The sequence below is a fragment of the Lathyrus oleraceus genome, chromosome 7 (genome assembly GCF_024323335.1).
Source record: "Lathyrus oleraceus cultivar Zhongwan6 chromosome 7, CAAS_Psat_ZW6_1.0, whole genome shotgun sequence".
Lineage (NCBI taxonomy): Eukaryota > Viridiplantae > Streptophyta > Magnoliopsida > Fabales > Fabaceae > Lathyrus > Lathyrus oleraceus.
The window spans coordinates 263,331,492-263,347,827 of record NC_066585.1 but is presented as its reverse complement, the minus strand read 5'-3'; positions in this window follow the sequence as shown (position 1 = coordinate 263,347,827).

Sequence of the window (16,336 nt, the reverse complement as noted above, 5' to 3'; positions counted from 1 at the left end):
ACACCAACTTTGGTGTACATGAAGAAGAAGCTGTACAAAAATCAGCTGCATCACAATCCTTCCCCTCAACCCTAGAGCTTCCTGAAGAATATGTAATGATGAGTACATAGATAATGTAACTCAGATCACAAGACACAACTGTCCTCTTAACTCAGATCACAAGACACAAGTGATATATCCAGTATGGTTTTAGTGACTTTTGAGCCTGAAACCAACTTCTGCTTGCTACCACATTTTGCTTGCTTCTGGTACATCCTCAGGACAATGTTTCTCTCCCCCTTTTTAGCTAAACATTTATAAATGAAACCTTCACAAAACCAGATCCAGGCGCAGTATGCCCAAATCTTAACAAACCCCATGGTTTAGAGGAAATGGAATGTCGCTCTTGTGAGAAAAGGAGTGCTGATACATCCTTTAAATAGGCCAGACCGTGCTTAGGAATTAACGGTAGGAGTAAATACTTGGTCAAGATCCATAAATATTTGTTGAGAATCAGTCAGACAATCACCAACAATATCTCAGACTATCTTTGAATACCTTTTATAGCTCTTGACTGTTTCTTTTCAGAAACAACAGTTCCAATGCATGTAGACTATTCCATATATGCTGTCAGACACGTTGCAAGCGATGTCGTAACATTCAACACGGCTTTTGTCTGCATTCTTCATGTATTCTCCCTATCACCATTTCCTAAAACCACTTTCTTACCTCCAGTGCTAGCTTGACATCTAGCACCACTACAACCAAAATCACAAACAACAGTAGATGGTTACTCCCCCTGTACCACACAACTGTAACACCCAGGCTCATTATAATATATCATAATGAGACACACCTCATCCATATTTCCTTATGACTGTAAGTTTCAGAAGGAAATAACAATATTGTCCAAGGCAATGTCATGACATCCGGTCAGGCATTCTTTTGCTCACTCAGCCTTGACACACGCTACATCATCCCAATAACTAACAGGGTGCCATACTTTGTTATCTGAGAACTCATAGACCACAAGCTTGATGATTACTTGCAGTGCAAAGACAGAACTCCCCCTGTCATGAACAACCAACTCTCCTCTTGAAACTTGGAGATCACACATGAACATATCCAACACCTCAAAGTTGGACCTTCACATACTTCCTGATTCAAAGAGAACCCACACTCTGTGTCAATCTCTCTTCTAACCCGAACAGAAAACCACTTCACAAAATGTTCTAACATAAGTTAGGACATCCTTCACAACATAACAAAGAACACCATCTTCAGATATTACTGAGTCACCAGCTTGATCCAAAAGAAACCAGACACAAATTTGGGACATATACATTATCATCCCATTACAAGAGACAATCTTCCATAAATAGCTCAGAACTCCTACCACAAGCTCCAAGAGATGAGTAGAAAACACCTTCTTTTGTCTTCAACTTACTACTTTTCTGCTCAAAAGTACTTTGTCTCAGACTTTCCTCAAGAATAATCAGCTGCCATATGTTGATTATCTTGATTCTTCGAACTCACTTCTGAGATAGACCAAATGCCACTAGTTGATTACCTCCTTCATGAATCCTCATATGAAAAAGTCAAATGCCACTTTTTGACCTCTCCACGTTTATCAGACTTCTCCCAAAGATATTCTGACCTTCCAAGCGAGACTTGAACTTCAAGCTACATGTTAAACAAAACTCAGATTCTCTAAGACATGAACATGTAACATCCTTTCCATCCAGCAACTCCAAAGAACTGCAATGAGAATGATCTTTTTGAAGTACCCAATCTACAACTCTGTAGACCCTTCTATCTTAAGATGATGTGCCACTTCACCAACTAAGATTCTGATGTTGAACCAAATGTCACAACATTGTGTTTTAACATCTAGCTGTTGAATTCAGCTTCTTCTTCTGCCACTTGAAAGAACTTCCTCCCTTCATAGAACAAGAGTTCAACGTTCTCATAGACTTGATTGTGGAACCAAGTTTGAGTAAACAACCTCCATCCTGCAGGTTTGCAGTTAAGTCATCCAAGCTCACTCCTTGATGAGTCCCTGCTTCTTCTCCAAAGACATCAGACACTCTGATGCATGAGTCTTCAGAAGGACCAGTTAGAAACTAACCCTTCAGCTATACCAAGGATTCCACTTCCTAAAGCAAGGTTGTTTCCATGATGTCAAGAATGCTGCCACTTGTTCTTAACTCCACAATGTGCATTAGCCAATGCACTTCCTTACCTAGATCAGAAGTAAACTGATCCAAGTAACCACCATCAAGACTATGATGTCTTCTTCTTCTTGTACACACCAAGGCTGAACATGTTTATTGCCAGGAAACCTTTTCAGAGGTCATATGCTTTTGCTGCCACCAAAGTGATAGATCATAAACCAATGTACTATCCTTCCTGTGATTCTGCACAGGGTCTTGAAGAAGAGATGTTCCAACATCTTTAAGACCATCAGTTATCTTGAGATCCAAGGATAGTCAATCAAATACTTGTACTTGGCACAAGTAGACATTGATCTTAAATCCTTTCCCAATTATCCTTTCAGATACTTCCACCATACGAATACTTTGAAAATACTCTTCTTGTGTCAACATCTTCTGCTTGCAAGCACCTCAACCGTTTTGAGAATCTTTCCAGATTAGATTCACCCTTAGGAATGAGAGAGATGAATCCTTCCTTGCAAATGTGTCACACAACAACCAGAACCCATGTGACACAGGTCAACAGCCAACCAGACCCTAGGCTGACCAAACGTGAGGAGGTTAACCAAAACTCCCCCTCAAATTAACAATCATGGAAACTTCACACCAATATCCAGGCATTGTACACAAATGTATCAACATGACATATACCATCCCTACCAGTGGCAACTAACTCTATGAGTTAAACCTATACTTACTCCAATCACACCAATCAGACTCCAGCTGACCATAAGTACTAGTGAAAAAAAAAACAACACCAGTCAATAGTAGATATGCATTGCCAGAGCATACTACCTCAACCAACCTCTGAATCTTCATATTCTCACTCCTTGGAAGAACTGCCACTTCTGAGCGTGGTGTTTGAATAACAAGATTCATGGTCCCAATCCTCTTAAATGAAATAGCAATCAGGTTACCCCATTATTGACTTCTAACATCCAGGGGACTTGTCTTTCAACACAACATAGTACTTCAGAGAACAACTATCCGACCCTGATCAATCTACAGGAATAAGATAAATAGCAGGAAATTGCACAATGTCACATCTCAACCAGCTCCATTTCTAGAGATCAGACTTTTAAAAGTGACCTTCTTGAGAACACACACAGTTGACCCTACCCTTGTCACCTTAGCACACACAGATGTCTCCTCTTCCAGGTCAGGAGTAGGTTCCAAACAAAAGTATCCCTTTGTTTGACACCTGAAAACATTTGTTCTTCAACCAGTAGTTGCGTACTTGTTGAACAACATTTTCTAACATCACATAGAACATTAGTTCCACCTCCTTGGAACACACCCTCCTTGAAAGTCTTCAAGGTCTTCATATACACTACCCAAGAGAGTAAAAGAATCAGTGATCAGGTGATTCTTACCATCCTGAAGTGAGCACGTCATGATGAGTGGACTTGAGGAGACTCAAGTATCTTTGACATCTTCAGTAGATTATGATGAAATCTTGAATACAACAGCCTTTCATCCACATGAGGGGAAACTACATCAGACTTTGAGTTTTGCCAGGTATTATGTAGCGGAAATCATAATACAACTCAACCTATGAACACACACTTCACCAGATCAGCCTCCAAGAACATACCAAGTTTAAATATGATTCAATACTAGCACAGCTGTCCCACACAAAGGCCAATTGCCAACCTCTAGAGACAGGTACACACAGTTCCTGTCATGAATAGTCCATCCACCTACTTCAAGGGACCATTCAGGGAAATCACAGAACCTTCCATAGGTTCCAACATCAGTACTAACATAACTCCTTGCAAGATACCAGAAAGTATCACCCATGGATCTCATCCAGAAACAGAACAGGATGCCAACTCTGATACCAATTGAAATTCTGGTGTAGTCAGAGTTCAGATGTTCTACTCCAAGTCATGACATCTGATCCAACATTGTTACTAATACAACAAGACAGTTATACAAGTTAAAACCCAGTACTAATATGCACACATTCACAGATGTCAAGACTTCTGCTACTATATCACCATAGAGTGGAGGAACACCCAGTTCTGTCCATCTGGTACAAAGACACAGCAGAGATCAAACATAGCACTTACTTCTGTTGAGTCTGCACAGTTATCAGCATGATGTCTCAACATTGATTTGAACATCACCTGTTACAGCATTGTGCCTTGTACTTGTATTTCCTAAAATTAAGGCTAACCAAGTTAACCTAATTTCCACATATTAGGGTGCTAACAAATAGGCTATTTGTTAGGTTCATTAATTGTAGCTCAGTTGTTAGTTTCCTGGATTTTAGCTCAGCTGTTGGATTCCTGAAAAATAGCCTGAGAAAAATACTGAAACAGAAAAACTAACCATCCTACATTTTAGCATATGCTGTCAGGAATGAATGTCACTACATTCAGTTTGACTTCCAGAACATAGGCCATATGCTAGGTCTGTTATTTTCTTGAAAACAGACTGTATTAAATGTTGTACTGTAAAAGACCAACCAGTTTATACTTCAGTATCAACTAACAGAAATAAATGACATAACATCCAGTTTGACATTTAGACAATGGGCTTTATGCCAGGTCTGTTATTCCATTGATAAACAGACTGAAATACATACTGAGTTATAACAGAGAGGATTATAACGTGCAGAAGGTAAAAACACAAGTAATTGTTAACCCAGTTCGGTACAACATCACCTACTCTGGGGGCATACCAAGCCAGGAAGAAGATCGACTATCAGCAGTATTAATTCAGAGTTAAACTCCCCCATTTACAACTCTTCACTTAATCCCTACCCAATGCAATCTATACCTAGGAACTCCTAGATATAAACCTCCAGTTTCCATTCCTATCACTACAATTACAATGTAATGCTAAACAACTTGAACTTGCTTCACAGCTTCGTTCAAGACCATAACAAACTCTTACCTACAGGCTTTGAGTTACAAATAATCTCATGCTTTCGAGCACTGAGAACCACATGGTAACCTTCCCACAGGTTGGGAGGTTTTTCCCACACACACCCCTAGTTTTACATTATTTGAGGCTGTTAAAACCTAGGTTACAATCTGCTATTTATAACCTAAACACCCAACTGGATTTGGGCCTTCAGAAATCGCAACAAACTTCTCCTTTGCTTTTACAAAGCCAGCAGAAAACTTCTGCTACAATCAAGGTCTTCAATCTTTTAGTTCCTAAAATATCTCCATATTTAGAAACTGTATATTCACCAAATATTCTGATTAAGTCTTCAAGACCTCCACAAATAACGCCACATAGGATTCTAACTAATCCCAGAATATTACATCAGTTAACACATAACAGAATTAACTAATTCAGTTTTATACACAGGCGCGATGTCACAGTCATGATGTTGTGACATCTTACATAGGCGCGATGTCACAGTCATGATGTTGTGACATCTTACATGACATGTTGGTCCAGATGTTGAACTTATTCAACCCAACATATTAAAACAACAGAGGTGATTACATTATTTGTTTTACAAAATTAATGTCAATCCTAAGGTACTAACACTACTCACACTTGATACATTCTCAACAGAAAGAGATGTTAGAGATTCATATGAAAAGGAAGGAGGTGACGGATGGTGTGGTGGGTCTAGGGTGAAAATGGATTTCCTACTGTCAAACAGTGACGGCAGGTGAACCTTAGCTATTGGATTTAAACTATTGAGTTTTAATATATTTATAAGTGTTAAATTTGTACCCAATGTTAATCAAATGGTTGACAACACACTGACAGCGTGATTGCATCTTTTCCCAACTGCAGAGGATCGTGGTCCATATAGGCTTTTTAAAGAAAGAGAATAAATAATGAAAAGAAGAGGTGTGAGTTCACCGTATGTGGTGTGATATGAGTATGAAATAAAGTATTAAAAATTTACCTTCTATTATGTGGCCGGGTCAGGGTACCCCTGATTTTACTTTTTACACCTGAATCCGCCCATAAATACCCAAGCCAATCCACTAGTTAGATCCGCTAAACCGAAACCCGTTTAAAACCGCCCAAATCTCCTTTTTTTCTCTTCAGTTTTTGCTGTTTGGGTTGGGCCGCGAGTTGTTGTCCAACCCTACTCACAATCATGAATTAACACATAATTTAGAAGTTCATTCCTTCGTGAATCATTTAAACGGGGAGGAAATAATGTTTGCCAATAACATGATCAATAATAAAATAACATGATCAAGTACAACATGACACTAATATTCATATTAAGTGTAGTGAAAGACGTCACTCAAATTTATAAAATACAAATGTACCTTTCAACTGATGAACTCAATTAATACAAATTGAAAAATATGTGTTTCGGAGAAGAATATGTTTGGACTTAAATAGTGAAATATTTTGGACAAGATATGATTTTGTGAAATTTTTAAACATGTTTCATTTGATAATGATCTTTGTTACCATATACAAAACAAAATAGGTACCAATTTAAATATTTAATGTAATTTCTAAAAAGTTGAAATCTTCCCCATCATTCTCTTATTTGGAACATGCACGGAATTGACACACATGCACGCATATTGATTTGATTTTAAGGTTGATCTGCTCATTATAGATTAAAAAGTATTTTTTTAAAATAGTAAAAAAAGATTTATGTAAGAGTGATGGTGTGAACAACATGTTAAAGTTGTAGATGAGTAATATCAAAGGATCATTGCATAAAAGCATAATCATCTTTGAGTATCGTCTTAATACTCCTTTTCATGGAAGTTTGCATCAAGGAATGGCATACAAAATATGCTTGAGATTTGATATCTCTTTTGGTTGGAGTACTGCCGTTCTTTTGGATATCAATCAATTATATTTTGGAGAAAATTAAAGGTTGAAAAGCATGAAGTGCATAAGTGTAGATGTTTGATTGGCTGCATTTTATGGTAAAACACTAGCTGGAGTCTAATGTCTTGACTGATGTCATGACATGCTGTGGAGATGTTTGTTTGACTGCATTGTGTGTTAGATCATCTAACTGTACTTTGATGTCTTGACTGATGTCATGACATACTTGAGTAGTATGCTGCAGGTTTAGCTAATACAGGACTTACTGAATGTCAAACTAGATGTTATGACATTCATCCATGTAAGCAGATACTGAGGAATAGAACAGTTGGTGTTCTTTTATAACTCAGTATTTATTGTCAGTCTGATTATCAAGGGAATAACAGACCTGGCACAAGGCCTGCTGTCTGAATGTCAAACTGGATGTTATGACATTCATTATTGACAGCATATACTGAATAATAGGCAGGTTGGTTTTCTGCTACATTTCAGTATGTATCTCAGTCTGTTCTTCAGGAGAACAATAGACCATGGCATAAGGCCTTATGTGTAAATGTCAAATTGGATATTGTGACATTTATTAATGTAAGCTGATACTGAAGTATGGACTGAGTGGTCCTGTACAGTACAATAAATTTGTACAATCTGTTTTCAGGAAAAACAGACTTAGCATATGGTCTATGATGTGGACGTCAAACTGAACGTTGTGACATTCATTCCTGACAGCATATGCTAAATTGTAGGTTGTTTAGTTTTTCTGTTTCAGCAGTTTTCTCAGGCTATTCTTCAGGAAGTCAATAGCTGAGCTAAAATCCAGGAAACTAACAACTAAGCTACAATTAATGAACCTAACAAATAGCCTATTTGTTACTACCCTAATATGTGGAAATTAGGTTAACTTGCTTGACCTTAATTTCAGGAAATACAAGTACAAGGCCCAAGTGCTGCAATATAAAAGGATGGCTATCCTTCACTCAGAACTCGGGGATTTTAGGCGTGAAGATTTTAGTATTCCATCATACTTCACTGCTGTATTTTTGTGTGTCTTGTATTAGGTGTATCTTGTGAGCCAAACAATTATCACCTAGATGATTGCATTGGACTAGGGTGTTCATTGAGTTGTAAGTGTTGTGTCACTCTAAGCTTTTAAGCGCGAGTGCTGTGTATCTTGATTAAAGCTGTTAAGCACAATCAAGAGTTGTTTGAAGTGTGACTTCATAATTATCTTTAATCTTAATTAAAGGTTGTAATCACTGAGGTGATTGAGGGGGAGTGAGTAGGAACTCTGATCTTAGTGTAAGATTGAAATTGCATTGGGTAGGTATTAAGTGATAGGGTTAAACAGTTGGTTTAAGGTCTGAATTAATACTACTAATAATGGATTTCCTCCCTGGCTTGGTAGCCCCCAGACGTAGGTCATGTTGGACCGAACTGGGTAAACAATTCCTTGTGATTATTTACTGCACTTACTTTTAAAGTTCTGCATAATTCTTGTCTGCGCAGAATTGGATGTCATAACATCCCGTGTGACATCGAAAGTCTGTTAACTAGAATTTCAATGAGGAAACAATGGCACAACTAGACTTTAGAGAGCGGGATGCATTTGTAAAGATATTTAACTAATAAAATATTTTTGGTTAAAATGCGTCGAAGAAAAAGGTTCATGAACATGTATTTTTTTATACAATTTATTTTAACAATAAATATATAAGGATAAAAAGAATAATTAGATTAAAGACATATTTTTATTTGACATTATAAAAAAAATACAAGTATGAATATTTGAATCAATGTTTATACTACATCAAAATATAAATCACTATAAAGAGACTTATTCTTCTTCTTCTTTTTTATCCGATCTATTTTTCTATAAAAAATTGACCAAACCTTTAAATTATTTAAATATCATCCTCTGAACATTTTTTGTTATAAAATCATTAATAGTTTGTTCATAATCAAGGTTCTTCGAAAAATAATTTTCAATTGAAATCAACACAAGACTATTTAATCAATCTTGTGACATAATAGATCTCAAATAAGATTTTAATAATTTTAATATAGAAAAACTTCTTTCAACAAATGCAACACTGATAGTAATAGTCAATATTATTCTATAAGTTATGCATGCATTAGAAAAACAATTAAAAGTCTTTAAAGAACTCAATATCATATAGCTTGATTTTGATTCAACTGTTAAAACTTCTCTAATAACTTTCAAAAAAATTCAATTAGTGAATAACACCCTTTTGAGATTTATTATCAATTTCAATTAGTTTCTTTTTTGTTTTGTTTTAGAAGATCAGACAATTATTTTCTAGGAAACATTTCAAGCAATCAAAGAGATGAAACAATAGTATGTGATGTTGATTTTTAACCTTCAACTTAAATTCTGATCAATTTGTTCCAAAAGTCTTTGAATATCAAATCAAACTTGATCCTGAAAAGTGAAAATCAACATGAAAATTAGCATCATATAAAATAAAAATTTTGACACTTACGGTAGACACTTATTTTTTTGACACTTACGGTCGACACTTATAGAAAAACTTTTTGATTCATTGATTGTTTAACACTTACGGTAGACACTTATTTTTTTCTTCAATTTTCTTGTTGAATTGACGTTCGACACTTATGCTTTTCCAGAAAGATGAAGAGATTATAATTAGATTGAGATTTGAGAATTAGAAAAAGCACATATTCATAAATTAGGATAAAGTTCTGTGATTTTTGAGTCTTAATAAAGAGTTAGAAATCTGAAAGAGCACGTATCATTATTTTAATTTCAGTGTCCCATTTAGACTCTTTAGTTGCTAAAATTATGAATATATTAATTGATTTTATTTTCGGGAAATTAATTGATTTTATTCTACTCTATATTTTATTTAAGAAAAATTATATTCATTTATTAATTTTGACTTTGTAGTGTCCCTATAATTTTGGTAGCCAATATTTTTCAAAAAAACAAATTATAACAAATATTTTCATAATAAAAAATTCTCTTTTAATCTATATATATATATATATATATATATATATATATATATATATATATATATATATATATATATATATATATATATATATATATATATATATATATATATATATATATATATATATATATATATATATTTTTTTTTTTTTTTTTTTGGTGTCCCTAAAATTATGGTGTCTTGGTCTCCCGCCCCGCGAGCCCGTGCTCAGGGCCGCCCCTGCTTAGGACCACTATTGATAAAGTTAAAACAAAAGTGTTATTATATGTGATTGGAAATATTTAATAGGCAACATATGAAGTAAGATGTTATACTAAGTTATGAGACATCATTTCTCACTCTAGTTGTTTCATGCACAAGTTGATTCTAGTAATTATCGCGCATTTGATGATTTGTTTCCTTTTATATACAATTAGTGACTTGATTGTTTTTGCACATTTTTGGATTAAAGAGAGATTTAGTTTGAATCAATTTTAGCAAAGATTGAATTTGTGTTTTAAAGAGATTAAATTATCAATCAAGAGTTGCATTTAACATTATTGAAGATTGATTCCTTGCGCTTGTGGAGGTTCGTCCGCTCTCAAAATCAAAACCCTATTAGGATTTTGAACTGGACTATTGTTACTATTTAAGGAATCATTCTCCTTTGCGAAGACTAAGACATTGCACTACTAAAGTTGGCGTGTTTTATTGTTCTTAAGTCTCTTGTTTATTTTGTGTAATACTTCATTCCTGAGTCATAATTCTAAGTTAGGAGAATATATTATTTGATTTGTATTATTGTTCTATCATTCATTTACCTCTGTAATTGTCCAAACACTTTGGAGGGTGTTTTAGTGAAAGTTATAGGGGTCTCAGATCAAGTGGAGCCTAGATCAAAGTTTATGGGTAATATTAGAAAAAGAGGCATTAAATTGAGAGAGTTCAAATCAAACCAATTTGTACTTCTAAAGATGAAGAGTAAATTTACTTTCATTGGATTAATGCCCTCCATACATAGGTGATTTTACACCAAAATGGGCTACCTATTCCTGTGTTGTTTATATTCTGTCTTTATTATGTCTGTTACACATTCTACTTGTCATACACATTATTCCAACATTGTGTTTGACATCTTGCTATCCATAGAATATAATTTCAATTGGAATCAGAGCAGGAACTCTGTTTTGGTTGGGTGAGCTCTAGGGTTTATCTATATTCTGTTTAAAATGGACAATGCTTAAGAAGGAAAATCTATAAATCCGTCACCTATTCTTGATGCCACAAACTATGATAATTGGAAAGCCTGCATGGTTTCCTTTCTCAAGTCTATCGATAGTAAGATTTGGAAATCAATCATAAATGGATGGACACCTCCAAAAGTTACAACTGAAGATGGAACTAAGTCCTTGAAGCCTAAGTAGGGATGGTCGAAAGGAGAAGATTAATCAGAACATGGTAACTCTCGTTCCCTCAATGCCATTTAAAATAGAGTTGACAAGAATATATTCAGACTCATCAACACTTATCCAACTCCAAGAAAGCTTGGGAAACTCTCCAAATTACACATGAATGTACCTCCGTATATACTTCGCATGTCTAGGCTTTAACTTCTCATAACAACATTTGAAAATATGAGGATGAAAGAGAATGAAATTGTAACACCCTAAAATCCAATTTTTTTCTCGCTTTATGAAGACATTGTAGAATATAAAAACATAAGACAAGGGTGTCCCGCCAACATAACATTCAAAGTTTTATTTAAAAATGGAAATTAAAGTTCAAACATAATAATAGAGCATGAATATTAAATTTAAGAACAAACAAAAAACATATCAAATATACCCAACCCGATGTTACAATATCAAACTTGTTGTTCTAAAATAAGCTAATGGACGACTTAAGGTCCGACAAAATATAAAAGCAGGCAATGAAAATGGACATCTACTCCATTACTCATAACTACCAACAACAATCACTCTTCACTCTCGACCTGAGAATCATCTACATATAGATTCACATATAGGAACATAAAAAAGAAGGGGTAAGAATACATTCTATAATTTACACTCTATAATAACATCGAGAATAACATTAACCATATAACAGGTCATACACAAACAACATAATCACACATTATCACAAAACGTGTACAAATAATTATGCAATGCTTATCTGCTATACTCCTATGCATGTGGTACCATCACCGAATTCTGAGTTTTTTTTACTGAAATCCTAAAACACCGAACCAAAGTTCTAAAACACCAGACCGAAGTCCTAACACCGGAATGAAGTCTCAACACCGGACCGAAGTCCTAACCTAACTTTGAAATATATGATGCATGATGCTTCAATTAAATATAAATCTATATTCGAACTTCTAAAACCATTATTAAACACCACAATTAAGGCTAACAATAGTTCTTGTGAACCTAAAAAATTCAATATTAACACCACCTATTAAAGCTAACACTAGTTCTTGTGAATATATACAAAATCAATATTAACATCATCGGTTAATGCTAACACTGTTTCTTGTAAACCTAAACAAAATCAACATCAGTTCTTATCGAGCCTCGGGGTATTAACATAGTTGGTCTCATAATACCATTATATCGTATCAACACCAGACTTACGTCATGTCTTTAACAAGTTAACCCCTATATGTTTATCAAGACATTGGTCTAAGTACTAAATGTTGATGACTTGATTTACATAACCCCTTATCAAGGTAGTAACTCATCTCAACAGTAGACTTACACCAATATTCACTTCTCACATTAGTTGTTCATAAGATACCTTAAATACGATTACCATATTCACGATGCTATTTTCACTATTCGCTCGTAATATGATCAATATACTTCAATTATATTACCTAACATCATGGAATGGATCAAGGGGTTAGGACACATCGCAAACGGTGTGAGGAAACTCTTCATACGCCAAAAACCTGTGGCCAACACGGGCTGCCCGTTTCACGTGACACATGCCATGTCACCTGTCATAGGCCGTGTCAGGCACAAGTTCCCTTCCTCATACAACACACGTCAATAACACCCGTCAGCAACACGGCCTGGCCGTGTCATTTAACATGGGCTGTGTCAGGCCCAGACACTCCCATACAAAAAACCCATTAGCGACTTGACATGAGCCTGTCAGGCTCAGGTCCTAAAAATTGTTTTTCGAATTTTCACAGGAATCCCACTCTTAAACTCATCTTCTTCAACCTAGACCTATCCCAATTCAGTTTTAAGCATATTTTATCATAGTCAAACATCCTATACTATTGAATTAAGATATATTCCTGCAATTTCTAATATCTCCAATCATCAACATCATGTTAACCCTAATTAGTAAGAACCCCGTATTATCAATCTTACCCCAACATGGCATTAATTTCTCCACGCGATTTTGACACTACATTCATATATCAAAATTTTCATGGATTAACAATAGAATCACATCATGAGATAAGAATTACAACATCATACAATGTTATCATAAACGATATTAAAGTAACCAAACAAGGGTTAAGGGAAACCCCACTATCCCATTGCCAAAATACCAAATATAGAACAATCTCCCCCTTGCCTCGATTATGCATAATTTTTCTTGAGTTTTTGGTGATGGGAGAGCCTTCTCCTTATACAACTTTTTACACGCCGCAAGTGTATGACAATGAGAAGTAATATAAAAAGATTACCGAACCACAAAAGTCAAATGTTGATTACCAAATCCTATTTTATCGGTGTATATCTAGAGCGACTGAAATTTGATATTTTATGAAACAACTTAAATTAAAAGCACTTTTACAAAAACAACTTAAATAAAAATAACTTAAATATTATGAGACAAACATGACTTAGGATTCATGATTATTTCTTAGACATATCCATATATCCATTGATTTCAGTTATGATTATAGAAAAATATATAAATTTTGGACAACACCTACTTTCGTCAGCGTGTTGTCATCTCTAAGAGGAATAATTCGTCTGCTCTCGCTAGCCCGGATTATTCATGAGAGATACTTTTATCGTATGACTATTAAAAATTGGAACTTTTCTCAACTGAGTCTGAGCACTCTCGTGATTCGCATTCAGTTGTTTAAATATATGCTTTTGGGCACCGAAACATACCCTTTTAGTGTATGGTCAGTGCCTGGGTAATCTCCTCAGCTTTGACTATCTTATTCCTCACAAAATCCTACCTTCCAAAACCTAATTTGACCATATTGAGAATTGAAGAAGTTGTTTCTCAACCATTCTAACCAGTTTTGAATCTCTTTCTCAAAAAAGTTTTAAAAGGGGAAATCAATAATGACTTTAAATTATTTTTATCCAGATTTGATAGAATTCCAAACATTCTTTTTCTAAGCGGCGTTTGCTCTTTTTTTGTGCCAAAATTTTATTTGTTTATATGAAATATTTTTTTTCAGTATCTTTTCTATTTACTTTAATTATTTTTTGTTGATGACAAAAGGGGGAGTAGATATAGCAGTATTTAAGCACTTGAAACACATAAGTTATTATCTTACTTAAATTCTAAAGGATTTTATATAGACTACTACAAATAAGACATTCAATAAGGAAGCTTTCACCTTGAACATTCAAAAACCAAGGAAATATGTCATGAGAACACCATGTTTTATTTTACTAAAAACGTTTTCTCTCGATTTTGTTTAAAAACTGAGGTAATATATATATATATATATATATATATATATATATATATATATATATATATATATATATATATATATATATCTATATATTCTATGATTTATTTTGAATTTTTCACTTGGCGTCTCTTTCAACTTTCCTTTTTTTCTTTGTTAATTTTTTTTTATTTGTATTAACCTCAGTTATATGTAGCAACTGAGAGGTAATATATTGTGTCAATATTTATTAATTACTTTTTTCAAAAGCTTCTTTTTTATTTATTTTACGAACTCATATAACTCGGTTTTCCTTAAAAACCAACATGAAAGATCTTTTAATTGAATTCCTAGAATATGGCGACATAGCATTTTTTCCTTTTATTTTATTTTTAACTAATGAATACACGTCGGTTTTCTCTAAAAATCAACATGAGAATGTTTTGCATGAAATACTCCAAAGAACTAGTCTCTAACTTTTCGTTTACCTATCAACGCTCTAACTGCATCGTCATTCTCTGCGCAGAAACTCTAGTCAATTTTCATCGTCACCCTCTCATCTAAACTCTTCTAATGATTGGCGATTTTCATTGTCACTCTCATCAAAACACGAACATCATCTTTATTTCCAACCTTAACTGAATCTTTATCATCACATTTGAGGTACTTCTTTATCATGTTTTTGTTTATATTACTGAAATGATTTTAGTTCATATAACTGAAATACTTTTAAATTATATCAAGATGAATATCATTTATATTCCCATACAACATCATTGAAATGGTTTAGCATCACTGAAATGGTTTCTCTTGATAATTATTTTTTCATTTTGATTAATATCACCAGTCATGGGCGAACTGCATTTGTTTTTCACTGAAATAATATCTCTCCATTTGTTGCCCTTACATTAGTTTTTCACTTGCATTAGTGTTAGTATCACTGAAATTCTGTCTTTGCTATTATTCTTTATTTAGATAGTCTTGACCGATACGAAAAACAACTCTCATACAACATCAACGACTCACCCGGAAGATGTTAGTGTCTCGATGAATTCGACCTCCACGACTCATACAACTACCTATACAAATACACAATATAAAAGAAAATATAGAGATTCCACGATGTATACCAAGGAGAAAAAATCCCACGAAAAGGGTATTTGCTTCCCGGTTAGAGTTGATGTTGCAACCCGCAAGGCTTATGGTGAACATGTTGAGGATTTTATGGGTTACATTACGTTACAAGGTAGAAATAAAGTGAGTACTTTGTTGGATAGTTGGCACGATGTTGACAAGGATTTGAAAAATGGCTTATGGACTGATATTGCAGTATTTATATTGAATTTTGTGATTCGTTTTACAAGTATGTATGATCATTTAATTTTTTGTTTAATATTGATAATCGCTCTATTGTGTAAAAATAAAAAGTCTTTATTGTTAGTCTGGATGATAGTATGGTGAAAAATAAAATGCTTACATATGATAGTGAGCGTTGGAGGGGTTTTAAGACACAACTCACCCATGATTAAATTACTCATCCAACACCTAAAAGTGAAGAAAAGCCTCCATACACGATGTATCCATATATTGATCAGGATTGTTAGGAGGAATTTATAAAGTCTCGCACCATTCCTAGCTTCTTGGATAAGAGCAAAAAAGGAAAGTTTAATAGATCTACAAATGTATATCCATATAGATTATCTTGTGGAGGATATGACAAACTTGAAAAGAAG